This window comes from Acanthopagrus latus, chromosome 1 (genome assembly GCF_904848185.1).
Source record: "Acanthopagrus latus isolate v.2019 chromosome 1, fAcaLat1.1, whole genome shotgun sequence".
Lineage (NCBI taxonomy): Eukaryota > Metazoa > Chordata > Actinopteri > Spariformes > Sparidae > Acanthopagrus > Acanthopagrus latus.
Genome location: NC_051039.1, coordinates 1700997 through 1714710, shown reverse-complemented (window position 1 = coordinate 1714710; position 13714 = coordinate 1700997). Strand labels below are relative to the sequence as shown.

The following is a 13714-nucleotide window of genomic DNA, read 5'->3' as shown; positions in this document are numbered from 1 at the left end:
ACTATATACTAGGACTATATTCTCCCAACATGTTTAACAAGACTCATTAATTATTTAAAACCACAGGAACAACTCCACTGTAAGCTCATCTCAACCATTTCTGCCTCCGTCAGACACAACTCACAACAAATCACACCGTTTAAGATGGAAATAATCAATATTTTGGTGTTTCTGCTTGAAAAATGACCCGAATAATGATAATTAAACTATCATGGAAATAGTTGCTGCAGACGGTTTATGTGGACAAAAACATAAATGCTGATTAAAAAAAAGTCAGAGGAAGCTGAAGAGTAAAAATATAATTATTGATTTGATCATCAGATAGCGATAACTTTAACAATGAATTAATAGTCATGTTATTATATTATCAGTGAGAAGGCTGTCATTTGTTGGTGTGACGTACAGGACACAGATCAGAGTGACAAATAGATAATAGTCAGATTTATTTTAGTGATGGTGGTTCAGCTCCCATGATGCTTTGCTACTGATGTCTTTTGACATGTTTTGATTGACAGACAGATTGATATTAAACCTGAGATGTGGAGAGTCGCTGTGACTTTGACTCGACTCGACTCGGACGTTAAAGACTAAAGCCGGTTGTTAAAGGAGCAGTCTGTAGTTTTGTTGAAGAAATGTTCATAACAAACTAAATAATCAAACTCTCTTTGTCCTCATGACTGAAAACACTGAAGAAACAAACCGACCTTAAAGAAACAACACAGTTTATACTGTTTCACTGTGTTTATATGTGGCGGACCCTGCCACCTGTCTGTCTTCTTCTGGGACCTGATTTTCCTCTGAGAGCAGTTTGTTCATTCACTGATGGAGAAACTTTTGTATTATTACCTCATTAATATTATAAATATTAAAATGTATTCTGTAAAACTTCATTCTGCCCCTTTAACTGTTGAAGTTTAGAGGATCAATCAAGAAATAAATAAATGTTTTCTGTTGTTTGTTTACATTTATTTCACTGAATATCAATTGAAATAAATTAATTTCATCATCACACCTCCTGATCAAGTGTCTTAGTAAAGACAAACAAATAAATAAAGATAAACTGCTGGAATAGAAATAAATCATAAAAGTAAATGTTGGAATGATCCGTTTGATGAATGATTAATCGTTAAATATCATCCAGTTTAACTTCACTTCAATAAAGGAGCACTAAATAAAATGTTCTAAACACTCAAGTATCATTTTTAATTTGCTTCTTCTTGATTATTTTTTAAATTCTGCACACAAAGAGGGAGGGAATTAAATCTGCTAATAATCCTGAAACAGTGTTACAGAGAGTAGAAGTCCAATCTTCACCTGCAGATTAAATCTGACTCGTCATCTTCTGAATCTGAAACCTCGAGCTGCTGCTTTGTCCGACGCAAATTGGTGAGAGAAGCAGAAACGGTCTCGTATCAATCACATCACACCAGCAGCAGCTTATATCCACCCTGAACACACACACACACACACACACACACACACACACACACACACACACACACACACACACACACACACACACACACACACACACACTCTGGTGGAAATGAGCTGTTGACATTATTTAGGGTCACTGTCCACGATAGCGAGGCCAACTGCTGGGATTTAGCAGATAAACCACCACCGACATCCATTACACATTTCACCACATCAGTGAGCGACTCCATGTTGGACTCGTGGAGTCCAGAACCCTTCAGAACACGACCCCCCAACGAGTCCCGGTCACTTTTGCATTGTTAGAAAATAAAACCCAAAACAAATGAGCGCTGCAGTTTTTCTCGCCCGTCATCCAGCAGCGTGAGGCGAGGAGGCGAGGAGACGAGGAGACGAGGAGGCGAGGAGGCGAGCGGCAGCCGTCGGTCCTCAGCTGCGTGCTGGAGGTGACCTTGAAGGCTGCGGTTGTTCCGGGCAGGTCCGAGGTGTCGCGGTGGGGAACTGCATCACAGCTGAACACACCGGCGGAGCCTTGGCAGCCTCCCCAGGAGGAATCAGAGAATATATCAGCGGGTCGTTTCATGACGGGGTGACAGCACAGATGTACAGTTCGTATTTTACTGAAGAAGAATGAATACGTGGGACTGCAGAAGCAGACGAGACGATCACAGGTTGGAGTTTAAACTTTGCTTTGAATCTTCTCTGGTTTAGTTTAACTTGAGATGAAGCCAAGCTGAACTGTAAAGCCTGTATCGTTCTCCAGAACAAAGTCCACGCACGGTTTCTCTGTTTAGTTAGAGGTACACGGATGTTCGTTCACCCTCTGATGATCCACGTAAGGCCAATTATTGCACCCTGCAGGTATATTTTAGGCTTAATGCCATAAAGGAGTAGCTAATTTTGTAGGTTTTTATAAACACATTGAGCGTTATCTCGATTAAAAACAGGACCAAGAACAGAATAAAACACAGAAATACAACAATATGTTTATCTTCTGGTTTAGTCGCCTCAGAGTCGGTTTTGACTTTTTTTTTTTTTTTTTTTGACAGCACAGTTGAATTAATGTGTCTCTGAAGACGTTTCAGGAGAGAAATAAGCCGAGCAGCTGCTGAATCTGTCTTCAGTTGAACTCACAAGGTTGGCTAGTTTTTAGTTTTTCGGATTTGCAAATAGTAGCGAAAGTAAATCTTTGATACTCCCCTACCCAGGATGCATTGCATGACTTCTTACATATACGATGAATAGGAAGCGTAGTAACGACGGTCCATCAGGTGGAAGATTTAGTTCCCTGAGTTTAGCTTGATAGTTTTATAAACTTAAGTCTTTCTCGTGGCTGCTGAGCCAAAAGCGTTGACCAAACATAGAGGGTGTAAATAACTTACAAACCATTCTGGGTCAGTTTGGGTCGAGGTTGGTTGGTTGGTTGGTTGGTTGGTTGGTTGGTTGAGTTTGCTACTTTAGTGCTATTTTGCTCCAGAAATGTTTGGTGGACTGCGAAACCTCAACTGAAGTTAGTCAGCATGGGAGGACGAGATGATGCCTGAGTTTATATTTCTTAGCTAAATGTTCTTTAATCTAAAGTAAGAATCGTCCAGTTCAACGCTGCTTGGCTCTTGATTTTTTTAAGATTGTTGAAACTTTCCTAAAGAATCCAATAAGACTTCGAGTTTCATCGTGTAATCTCACTTTTCTGTCGACTCGAACTCGTCCAGCTGCTGTCCAAGTGTCGGGCAGCCATGATATTGTCTTTTCCCATGATCCTCTTGGCAACGTCCCGCCAAGGAAAAGCAGCCCGACACGACAGAAAAATCTTGAAAGAACACAAAGGCACAAAGAGGCGGAGGAGGGCGCAGCGGCGGAGGCGGCCGTCTCGGGCCCGACAGAGGACTCGGCCTCGCCATACAGCCGGGCCACTCCAATTCTGAGCGAATGCTAATGAGATTGCTCTGATCCCTCCGGTGCTTCCCATGTTTTCAACACCTTCAAGGACCACATGGCGCTCGCAGCATAAAGACAACTAAATGAGAAATCTGAACGTTTTTTTGTGACGCCGGGGGCCTCTTCGCTTTTCAACCTGGCCGCCCATTCAGCGCACCTCCCCGAGAAAGAAAAGATAAGAAAGAGCCTGCGACAGGGGGTGTGGATGAGTAAACTTTTCAGGAAAATGGCATATTTGCGAACCTGAAGTAATAATCAATTTATGGCCACGCAAGGGCGAAGCCTTTGACGCAGGAAGAATCGGCGGTCCGGGAGATTGAAAAGGAGGGAGGAGAAAGAGAAGGGAGATGCTCAAATTTTGGAGGCTGTTTCTCACAACCGCTGTAATGAGATCACTAACATCTTGAGCCGGCCTCCACTATAGCCGCCAAACAACAAGCTCCCAGATGAAAGGTGAATGGGCCCGGGTTCCCGCTGGCTGGTTCAGAAGCACTTTAATAGCACAGCGCCCTATGAAAGGTTCCTGGGCAGTAGCTCATATTAGCGGCGAGGCACACTGCTTAATAGGATGATGCCTTTTGGCTTTTGTCATGAGATGATTAAGGGCTTCGTTGTCACCGGTGCCTGTTGAGCGAAAGGCACTAGAATCCACTCTGCTGGGCTTATTGTCTGAGTCTGTGTGCTGTGAGGCCCTTTTGATGAAAACACCTCTCAGGGATCTATCAGGTGAGCTTCTGCTTTAGGAGTCTCACATCTACGCCCCCCTTCAACGTATCTCGAGTGCTTTGTTTTCCTCTAAAGACCCTTGAATCCGTCATCGTGTTCGGACAAAGACGAGCGCCGCTGAGGGCAGCAGCAGAAAGATGAAACTTGCTGATGATGGTCCTTGAAAAAAGAAAATGTGTACGCACGTCTGCGGTTAATTCACCTCGCTGTGTTTACTGTGCAGCGAGCGACTTGCTGGAAGTCAAAATGCCAAATATTGTTAATTAAAGCATCTTTTCAGTGGATGTAACGCTCTGACGGGTCACGTACGATGTTGTTTAAGGATCCAGGAAGAGAAAAATTACGTAACAGACAGTTTATTTCTTCTGTTGACTTGTTGAGATGAATATTTCTTTAGCTGCATCAAAGCGGCGTCTCCCTCCTCTCAACGCGCTCGCTCAATCGAGAAACAACCTTTCGCGTGATCTGCTGGCGAAGAAACTTCAATGGAAAAAAAGGCATTAAATGATCCCTTCTTGTGTCGGGAATAAAGGAGCGACTGCGTGTTATACGATCGCCACAGTTTAGCACACAGAACCGGATGAGTGTTGGCCAGATTGACGTTAAACAGAGAATGCACTATGTCCATTTTTTTGCAATCAATGCAGGTCCTTTCAGTCAGGAGAGCTTTATACTCGGGATTAGTTTTGGTGACTTAAGAAGCTAGACTACCTCCGTACCCCCACCATCTGCAACTGCACCCCCCCGGTCCTCCTTTGCCCCTGCAGACCCCCCTCACAAAAATAGCACAGGGATACTGCCAGCCTTTTCACTCGCTGCTAACAAGGCGGCTCCAGAGCTCAGGCCCACTCCAAGTAATTAAATCAATCCCTTTGTGTTCCCCAATATTCCCCTTCAGTGGGTGACTGCCCAAGATCTGATTATGGCTCTTCATGCATATTCAGGCTCGAGCTACAACTTAGAACAACCTCTTACTTTTTTTATTCTGGCGTCATGAGCGGCCAACACGCACCGATTTCTCTTTTTAAACTTGTTATTTTTTTTATATACCTCCTGAAAATCCATAGTTTTCTCCAGCAAGGCTGTAAAAAAAATTTTAAAAAGAAAGAAAAGAAAACGGGGAGCGGTCGCCGGCTCCGAGCGCTCGGGCACATTTAAGAGAAAGCCGTAAGACGAGGAGAAGTTAGGGTGGGAGCCCGAAAGACAAATTGGATTAGCAAGTATTGGATTAAAGGTAAAACGGAGGGATAACAAACAAGAAAAGCTGCCTGTGATCACAGGGTTTAATATATTTCTTTTCCTCTCCGATCCCTTTCTTCTCTCCCTCCCCCCCTTCTTTTCTTTCTTTCTGTTCGAGTAAAGATCCCGGGCTTAAGACAGACTTATTAAAACTGGGATTAATTTGTAATGCTCCCCTAACCCTCGGGGTCAACCGCAGATTTGTTATCTAAAGCAAACAGGAAAAAATGTACTATAACAACACGACGAGGGCTTTAGAGCCGCGTCTGGAGATTTTAGCTTTGTAGGAAAGGTGTTATCCCTCAGATATTTGTTTGAGCAGGGAAGGAAATCCCTTGAAGGACAATCTAGACGGTGATAAATATAATAATTGCTCTAAATCTTTGCAATTATGGAGCTTTTCCTCATAAAAAGCAACAGGAACAGGGGATGTAAAATAAATACCAGTGTTGAATAAACGTAGATAATTTGAGAAACAAACCCAACTCCTCTGGCTTTATCCTGAGAGAGTGTTTTAATCAGATGGATGATGAGAGGTAACTGTTGAGGGAGAGCAGGCCGCTCTCATTAGCCTTATCTTTTTAATGTCGCGCTGCCTCAGATTGGGATCTTAATCTTATTTGGTTACGGAGGCTTCGTTCACTCCGACGAGCACAAAGACCTTCGGGGAGCAAATCCAGAGGAAGGAAAGAAAAAAAGCAGCGCCTTGTTTTCTACGACGGCTTTTGGGTTCGTTCCTCGGGGTCGCGGTTCAAGAGGCCGAGCTGACCGGCCGCGGAGCCCGGCGGCCTAAATCTGTTGGCCCGCGGCCCGCTTCGCTCTTTGTTCCGTAAGAAACTCCCCGTCTTTGTTTCTCCTGCAGTCCTTTTGGTTCCTTCATCGAGCGTCGTCGTGTCGCACAGACCACAAATGGATCCTGAGCGTCAGAGAAGTATCATCCTGTTAGAATGTGGCGGCACACAATTATCCTGAAGCTGTTTAAATTATACTGGAAGGTGACTCTGAACTGTCGTGTGCTTGAAGGTCGCACCAGCAGATTTTAGTTGATTATAAAACTGAGGATTTGTCCTCTTGAATATTTATTTACGGCTCCGTTTTCTGCACTGACGCTGTTGATCTTTGAATTAAACCTTTAAAGCTGAACGCTGCTTTATCCTCGACAAGTCGACACACAAACAGTGTCGAACAGTCGCGTCACTGAACATCACACACGAGGTTAAATGCATCTTCAGACCGACGGCAAACAATCCTGAGAGGAAACCAACCCAGCGTTCACAACACTGCACAGCCCTGAACCTGATGAGTCTCTACATTTAGCTGCTGTGCAACTTTACACACCTTTAGGTCCAATGACAACAGTCTGCTGAGGCTCTGCAGCAAAAACACGTTTTGGACTAAAATACCTGGTGTTCTTGACTCGAGACGTCGTAACTCCTGGTTACAAATATCCGGTACAAACACTGAAGCACAGTCTGAACTGTGGTCGCTGGCTCACCATCCGAATGTGATAGGACACATGTTGAATAAGTGTCAATGTGCACAAATAACACAAATGTATCGTTGCTTTGTAGAAACTTAAACAGCCAATGTTTTATTCTGGTGACTGGGCAGGAAGAGACGCTACAGATACAGATAAAAACACTGCTTGAATGAAAAGGTAAGATTTTATATGAACATGAAGTCTTAAAGAGATGCACAGCAAACAGCAAGACGTGTTTAAAAAGAAGAAGTATTCTCACAGTGAGGAACATAAATCACGTGTAGAAATCCAAATTTTTGCTTCATCAATAATTGATTTAAAATCGCAGCCGTCTGAAACAGAATCGGATCATTTGTGAGGTCGAGACCTGAGCCTGAATGTTGGGCCCAGGTTCTAACATGGACCGACTCTCCACAGATATGAAGCTGATTCTGGGCTCTAATAAGGGAGCGCTGGAACTCTCCACATCTTCAGAACCGGGCAGAATCTGACAGGCTTTTCATGACCCGATTATCGCAGTCAGTCCGACAGTTTTGGCTCGTTTGACGGTGAGCCTGAACTTTCACAGCGTCTCTGTCGATCTGCAGTCATAAAATCTGTCGTTCTTCAGTTCTTGAGTGTTTAATAAAACGCCTCCGTCGTGCCGTCAGGTCTCTCTGTGTTTCTGTGTTGAAGCTTGTTGCTGCAAACATCTAAATGTGTCGAGCAGCTTCTGCTGCTGTGAGGTCTGTAATTTCATCTGCAGCACTGACAAAGACGATCTGCTCTCATCTGTGTATTGCCATGAGTTTTGTCTGCAGCCACTTGTGTTTTGTGTTTTAATAGACGTTTGGCTGAAGGCCCGGCGCTGACAGCCGCTCAGACCCAAACTGGATTCTTCTCTGATCGCTCTGACTCGTATTTCTGCCTCTGCTTGCACACATTCCTACAGGCCTGTTTGTGTCAACGCAGATATTTTGCTGTTTTTTTATTATTATTTCTAGGTTCTGTAAATAGAAACAGACTCATGTTCACACCAGTTCAGTTCTGTCCAAATATATTCAGGCAGTTACCTTAAAGTTTACACAGAGACGAGCAGAAATGTGTTTAATTGAGGATTAAGACAGTTGGTCCGATCCTCTCGACTCTCCAGACGTTCCTGTACGTCACGTAAACAATCCGTTTCCCTATCAGCTGTTTTCTGGAGGTCAGATTAAAGTCTTAACCACTCGTGCAAAAGATGGACGAGTTTGCCAGGATAGAACAACTAACTTAATTTAATTTAACCAGATAGTTTTATACTAAGATATTAAGATGTTTTTGCTGCTAAACGTGACAGACGGCAGAGTCAGCAGTGAGTAAAGCTGATGATGTCGATCCAGGAAGTGAAGAGGAGGTTGTACAGATCACTTCTCTGATATTGTTGTTGATAGGACACAATGTCAGCATGAGATTTCAAAGCATAAACACACGTTATGTCCTGGAAAGACAGTCTGATTACACGTCTCGTCTCTATATCCGATGTAAACAAGCTTTAGTTCATCATCTTACTGCGTAGCTGCAGTCATCAAAGATAGCAAGAGAAACAGACTGTACAAGTTGTTTTAAATCAACTTAAAGAAATTTAATTTTCTGTTGTCATTGCGTCGAAACGTGTTGAATTATTTGCTCCCAGGAACTGAAACAGATCTCCTGTCAGCTAAGAAATGACGGGGCAGACCAGAAAACAGAGAACGACACAGTTGTACAAGTCAACTTATAGAAATTAGAATTATTGAATCCACATTTTACTCTATTTGTCTTTGAACGTGTTAAATTAATAGCTGCAGAAAATGCCGGTACGTCACAGGTGGAGCGAGCCGAGACACTTGGACGCTCTTTTAGTTTTATTCTTTTGTTTTGTCGGCTCTCTGGTTTCCACCTCGGTGACGGATGTGTTCATGTCGGTGGATCACGGGGATAAAATAACATTTAATGGCTGTTTAATTCAGCGCAGCTCGTAGAGCCGAGTCGACTGTGGGTGGCCTCGCTGAGAGGGAAACGCTGGCAGCGTCTTCAACAATATGATTTTCTATTTTCGGGCGTATTTTCCTCCTAAATCGCTCGTTGACCTCGACAACAGAAGAGGGTGACTCAGTGAATCGGCCTCGTCTCGTCCCCGCCGCTGAAAAGCGTGATCAATGTCTCTCGTGTCCATTTTCTATTGGTAATCCTCCACAAATTGCCCTCCGTTTGCAGTTTGTGTATCAGCTATTTGCACTGGATTAATGCGAGTCACTGGTGGCAAGTGTTCAAATCAATGTTTATTAATGGTTTCTTTAAGTGTTTAAAGATTAAGTCATTAACATATTGATGAAGTTTTCGAAGTTGCCCAGGGAGAGAAAAGGAGCTGGAGCTGGAGAGGGTTTGACGAGCTGCTGAACTGACGCCAGCCGCCGCAGAACAAGAGGCTGGAGGAAGAAAAGAAGAAGAAGAAGAAGAAGAGGAAGAGCGGCGGGCTTCCTGAGAGTGCGGCGTCAGGCGCTGCACTCACCGATGCAAAGTTTCCTCTGGTTATTAAAAAAACGGCATGTCGCCAGAGCAAATTTCACTCGACACGGTTCACAGTGAACTCCTCGTCTGCGGCCTCGTCGGGTCTGAGCGAGCAGGTGCTGAATGAACCTCACTTGTTACAAAAAAAATAATAAATATGTGAATTATTATTCTAACGAGATCCTGAAGAATCTGTTTCTGCGTCGTCCTCTTTTGGGATGCAGGCGCAGTCGGCTCGGATTGATTTTACCATTCAGCTGCGACCTGCCGGCCCTTCGGCTCACCACGGTGATTCTCTCTCTCACCTGATAAGGTACCTGATCCATAATAAATCAATTCTAATTAGTTTTATGTTTGGAGGGAGGAGGAGGGGACTCTCTGCTGCTCGCCCTCCCTCCTCCCAACACGCTCACTTGTTCTCAGCCGCCAGTCATCTGCACACCTGATATCAGTTAATCTCCTGATTATTAAGTGAGGATTATTGACGGAGGCTGTGTGCAGCGCTGCCTCTTGAATCAAGGACACGCAGGGTTTGTTTCCTCCTGTTTGTTTTTAGGGTGGTGTGTGTGTGTGTGTGTGTGTGTTTGGGCGGAGCGTCCAACACGTCCTCAAACTTCTCCTGATAAACGTTTTCCTGCCAGCCTCAAGTGTCCAAACGATGGCATCAGTTCTCGGAGCCGCTGGCAGCTGCAGGCCGTCTGATCAGCTGACGCTCAGACTGACGGAACAAAGTGGACAAGAAGGTTGAAGACGTCGTCCCGTATCTGAAAAGTCTCCGGTTTGATTCCTGCAGCTTGTTCGTTCGTGTCCTTCAGCCTTTAATGTCTCTAGAGAGCTGAAACCAGAGAGGACGAAGCTTCCAGAGCAGCTGGTGACACCGACCGCTCAGCTGATCTCCGTTTATAGACAGTTAGAGAAACACAAGCAAAATAACCGTCACCAGCGTCTCAGAAACAACTAGCAGACCAGTCCGTTACTCTTCATTGCAGCGGCGGTGTGCTTTGTGCTAATGTTAGCTGCTAAAGGAGGCTAATACAGCTGACACAGCAGCTCATTCCCACGTTGTTTCTGAAAAATACGTTATTTACTGCCTTGATGCACGGTCGAGCTCGTCCACCCGCCTCAGACAGAAACTCGTGGTTAGAACTTGCAGGACGCAGCTGTATTAGCTGTGTGGCCTGGAGACTTTTACAATAATTTGTGTATTTAACCTGCTATCCTGCCTTGTGAGAGCGTTTTAGGAGAAGTGTTCTGCTGGAAAAGCTGTGATGTGTTATAAAAGACTGCTGCTTCGTGATAAAAGTTTTCAAAAAGCAAAATAACAGATGTCTTTTATTGTGAAGAAATAATAGGAAATGAAACGTGTTTGTCACAGAATTAACAGAGCTTTGTGAGCAGATGTTTTTAGTGTTTACAGCTGCTCCTCTGACCGCCACCCGAGCCGAGACGCACCTTCAGGCAGGTAACCCACGCTGTCACTGAAACCTACATCCTGACATGTCGAGTCAAACCAGACAGATGTAACCAACAAACACACCACTTCATCCTTAAACGCTCAATAAACGACAAGTACATCTTAAGATTTAATTCTGATTTTTGCGAAACAGAAGCCAGGAAAGATAATTAAACACGTATAAATCAACAGTTCGGGAGAAAAAACACAAACACTGACAGGATGTAAATAAATCAACACACAGCCATGAAGCGAACACGCCGTCTCGGTGTGAGTCGAGCCTCCACACCTCCACCCTGCCATCGATTCCTCCACCATTTATTCCTGTCTTGGTTCATGCTCGGGGTCTCTGTATTTGAAAGTTGATGCTCCTCTCTAAAAGACGGATTCATGCATAGACTCTGCTACTTTTGTAGTTGCTGGCGGTTTTATATGATAAGCTTTTTTTTTAGACGTTCAAAATCAATATGTAATCCTGTGCAGGGGCTTATCCCCGGGACTGGGCCATTTGTGGGGCTCTTTGAGCTTTGTTACAGGTCTTCTGGCTGCTCTGTGCCGCAGATTGATTAGCTGCAGTGCCAGAATCCTATCAAATGGCCGGCTCTGATGATGGAGCAGACTCTCTGCGCCGCTCGTTGACTGGACCTGGAGATAAGGAGAGATGGCAATTCTGTCCCTGCTGCACGCTGAGGGAGCTCAGAGCAGCATCAGCAGCAGCGTGGAAGGTGTTGGTCCACATGCAGACGCTCGGCTGAGACGCCTGACGTGCAGCAGAGCTTCAGCTGCTGCGTCTGAAGGTTTTACTGTCAGCAGAGACGCTGCAGACAAATCACGCCGCCGCCTCAGAGTCTGACCGCAGGAAGCACCAGACGTCTAACGCCACCTGTAACGTCCGAGTCAGGCGGCGACACGGCCGTCTGAGTGACAGCTGCTGAACTGTTTCTACTAACTGAGCATCTCTAACAACGTGACGCGAGCCGTGACTGAAGGAAGTGGATTAAAGGAGCAGTCCGTAGTTTGGGATAAGAAATGTGAATCTTTCTCTGCCAAAACAAAATAATCAAACTGTTCATCTTCATCACTGAATAAACAAACTGACCTTAAAGGAAAACACAGTTTATACTGTTTCATTGTGTTTATATGTGGCGGACCCTGCCACCTCTCTAGCTTCAAACACTGTTCTGGGATCTTATTTTCCTCTGAGAACACAGTACCACCCACACAATCGGCACTCTTTGGCCTTTCACCTGGGCGTCAGCTGACAGGAAAGATTTGCACACCTGGCTGTAAACAGGCAACAACCAAAAACCTTCCTGCTGCACCTGATTGGTTGGAGACCACTTGAAGGCCGCTGCGATGTCATTTCCAACCAGATTAACTCGGTTGCTTGTTGAGAAACTTGGTGTGTGAAATGTGTTTCAGGAGACGTTTTACGAGATCAATAAGCCGTCACGTTTCTGAATCTGTCCGGTGGCGGAGTCCGCTGATGGAAAACGATCTGATTGGCTGTTCAGGTGCACGAAGAGCGAAACATTCAAATAAACGGACAGCACATTAAACCTGTCGCTGTAGAATCTGTAGTATTTAATTTTTAGTGCTTATTTCTCTCCTTCGCTGCTTCGCCAGATAATTTGGCACTTTATACGAGACAGACTGGTCAGAGGTGGAGGAGCTGGCTGGATCTCTGCAGTCTTCTGGTTTCACTGTGTGAGTGGTGACGACAGTCGACCTTCACCTGCCGGCACAGACTCACCTGTCCTCACCATGTGTTCAAGTGTTCAAGAAACAGGCAGAAAACTTAGCTTTCACATGAGAAGCTTCAAATTTGACATGAAACCAACGTGTTCTCTGATCACATGTTTTGAATTCATGTCAGTTTTTTGTGACTTTTATTTTTTAAGTCTTTGCTGATTGTCCTTTTGAGCAGCAGCCATTTTGCTGCGAGACATCTGGGAAATGCTTTATCGCCTTCAATATTTTCCTGTTTTCTTTCTTTCTTTTTTTTTTCTCAGTACCGGGAGGGTGACGGGGAGCAGAATCTGTGCATTCCTGCGTGCCTCGCCAGCGCTCACATGGTTACGGCTGCTCCGCATTGTTAGAGATATCTGAATGAGCGCTGGCCATGCAAGTTTTAACGTGATTGCCCGAGGGGCAGCGGAGTGAAAGAGCCAAGAACAGAGCCGGAGAGAGGAGAGGAGGGGGGGCATAATCCTAAAAGGATTGGAAGTTACCCCCCCAACCCCACCCCCCCTCTCACACACACACACACACACACACACACACACACACACACACACACACACACACACAACATACATTGAAGTAATTTCCTCACACACACACCTCTGTGTTTCAGGGGGTGATGGGTACTGGATGGGGTCAGTTGGTTTCGTGGCTCTGGTGTCTGATTTCTCCTCCTCCTCCTCCTCCTCCTCCTCCTCCCCCCTTCTTCTTCCTCATTGTTTGCCTTCTTAATGAGCGGGGCGGTGCCACAGCGCCTGTGATTGACAGCTACGTACTCCCCTCTCAGCGCTCTTGGCCGTGTCCCTGCGAGGACTCGTTGCTGTCGGTACTGTACTCGACCCCGAATGACGAGTCGTTTCTCATTTCCTGTTTGTGCCGCGGCTCCTCAGGTGTCAGTCAGTCTGTCAGTCTGACGGCTGATTCATCACAGCGCTGTGAAAACACACCAGCTGAGACGCCTCCTGTCCGCAGTGACCGAGCCTCACACCAGAACCACCAACTGGATCTTTAACGAGAATGATTATTCTCAGTTATTACGTGTGATGAAACACGAGTGACTTTCCCAGCAGGATTAAACCAGCTGCAGGAAGTGAGATGGTCACAGCGACCCGACAGGTTCAGGAGACGTATTCCTTCTTATTTTCACAACATATTACGGGTTGTAACAGGGAGACTGTACATGTTGTATG

At 45.2% G+C, this 13714-nt stretch overlaps 1 protein-coding gene across 7 annotated transcripts in view; it reads left to right on the top strand.

Annotated features, from left to right (window-relative positions):
- LOC119022703 (homeobox protein OTX1 B-like) overlaps nucleotides 1–13714 on the top strand; it is a 56284-nt gene that overhangs the window by 30069 nt on the left and 12501 nt on the right. The window contains exons 1-2 of one of the 7 annotated variants that reach the window (XM_037104193.1): nucleotides 9172–9444; nucleotides 9553–9641. The exons of the other annotated variants lie outside the window; for them this stretch is intronic. The gene's annotated coding sequence lies outside the window, so the exon portion shown is untranslated. Of the gene's footprint in view, nucleotides 1–9171; nucleotides 9445–9552; nucleotides 9642–13714 lie in introns of those variants that run through there. 7 annotated transcript variants of the gene reach the window in all.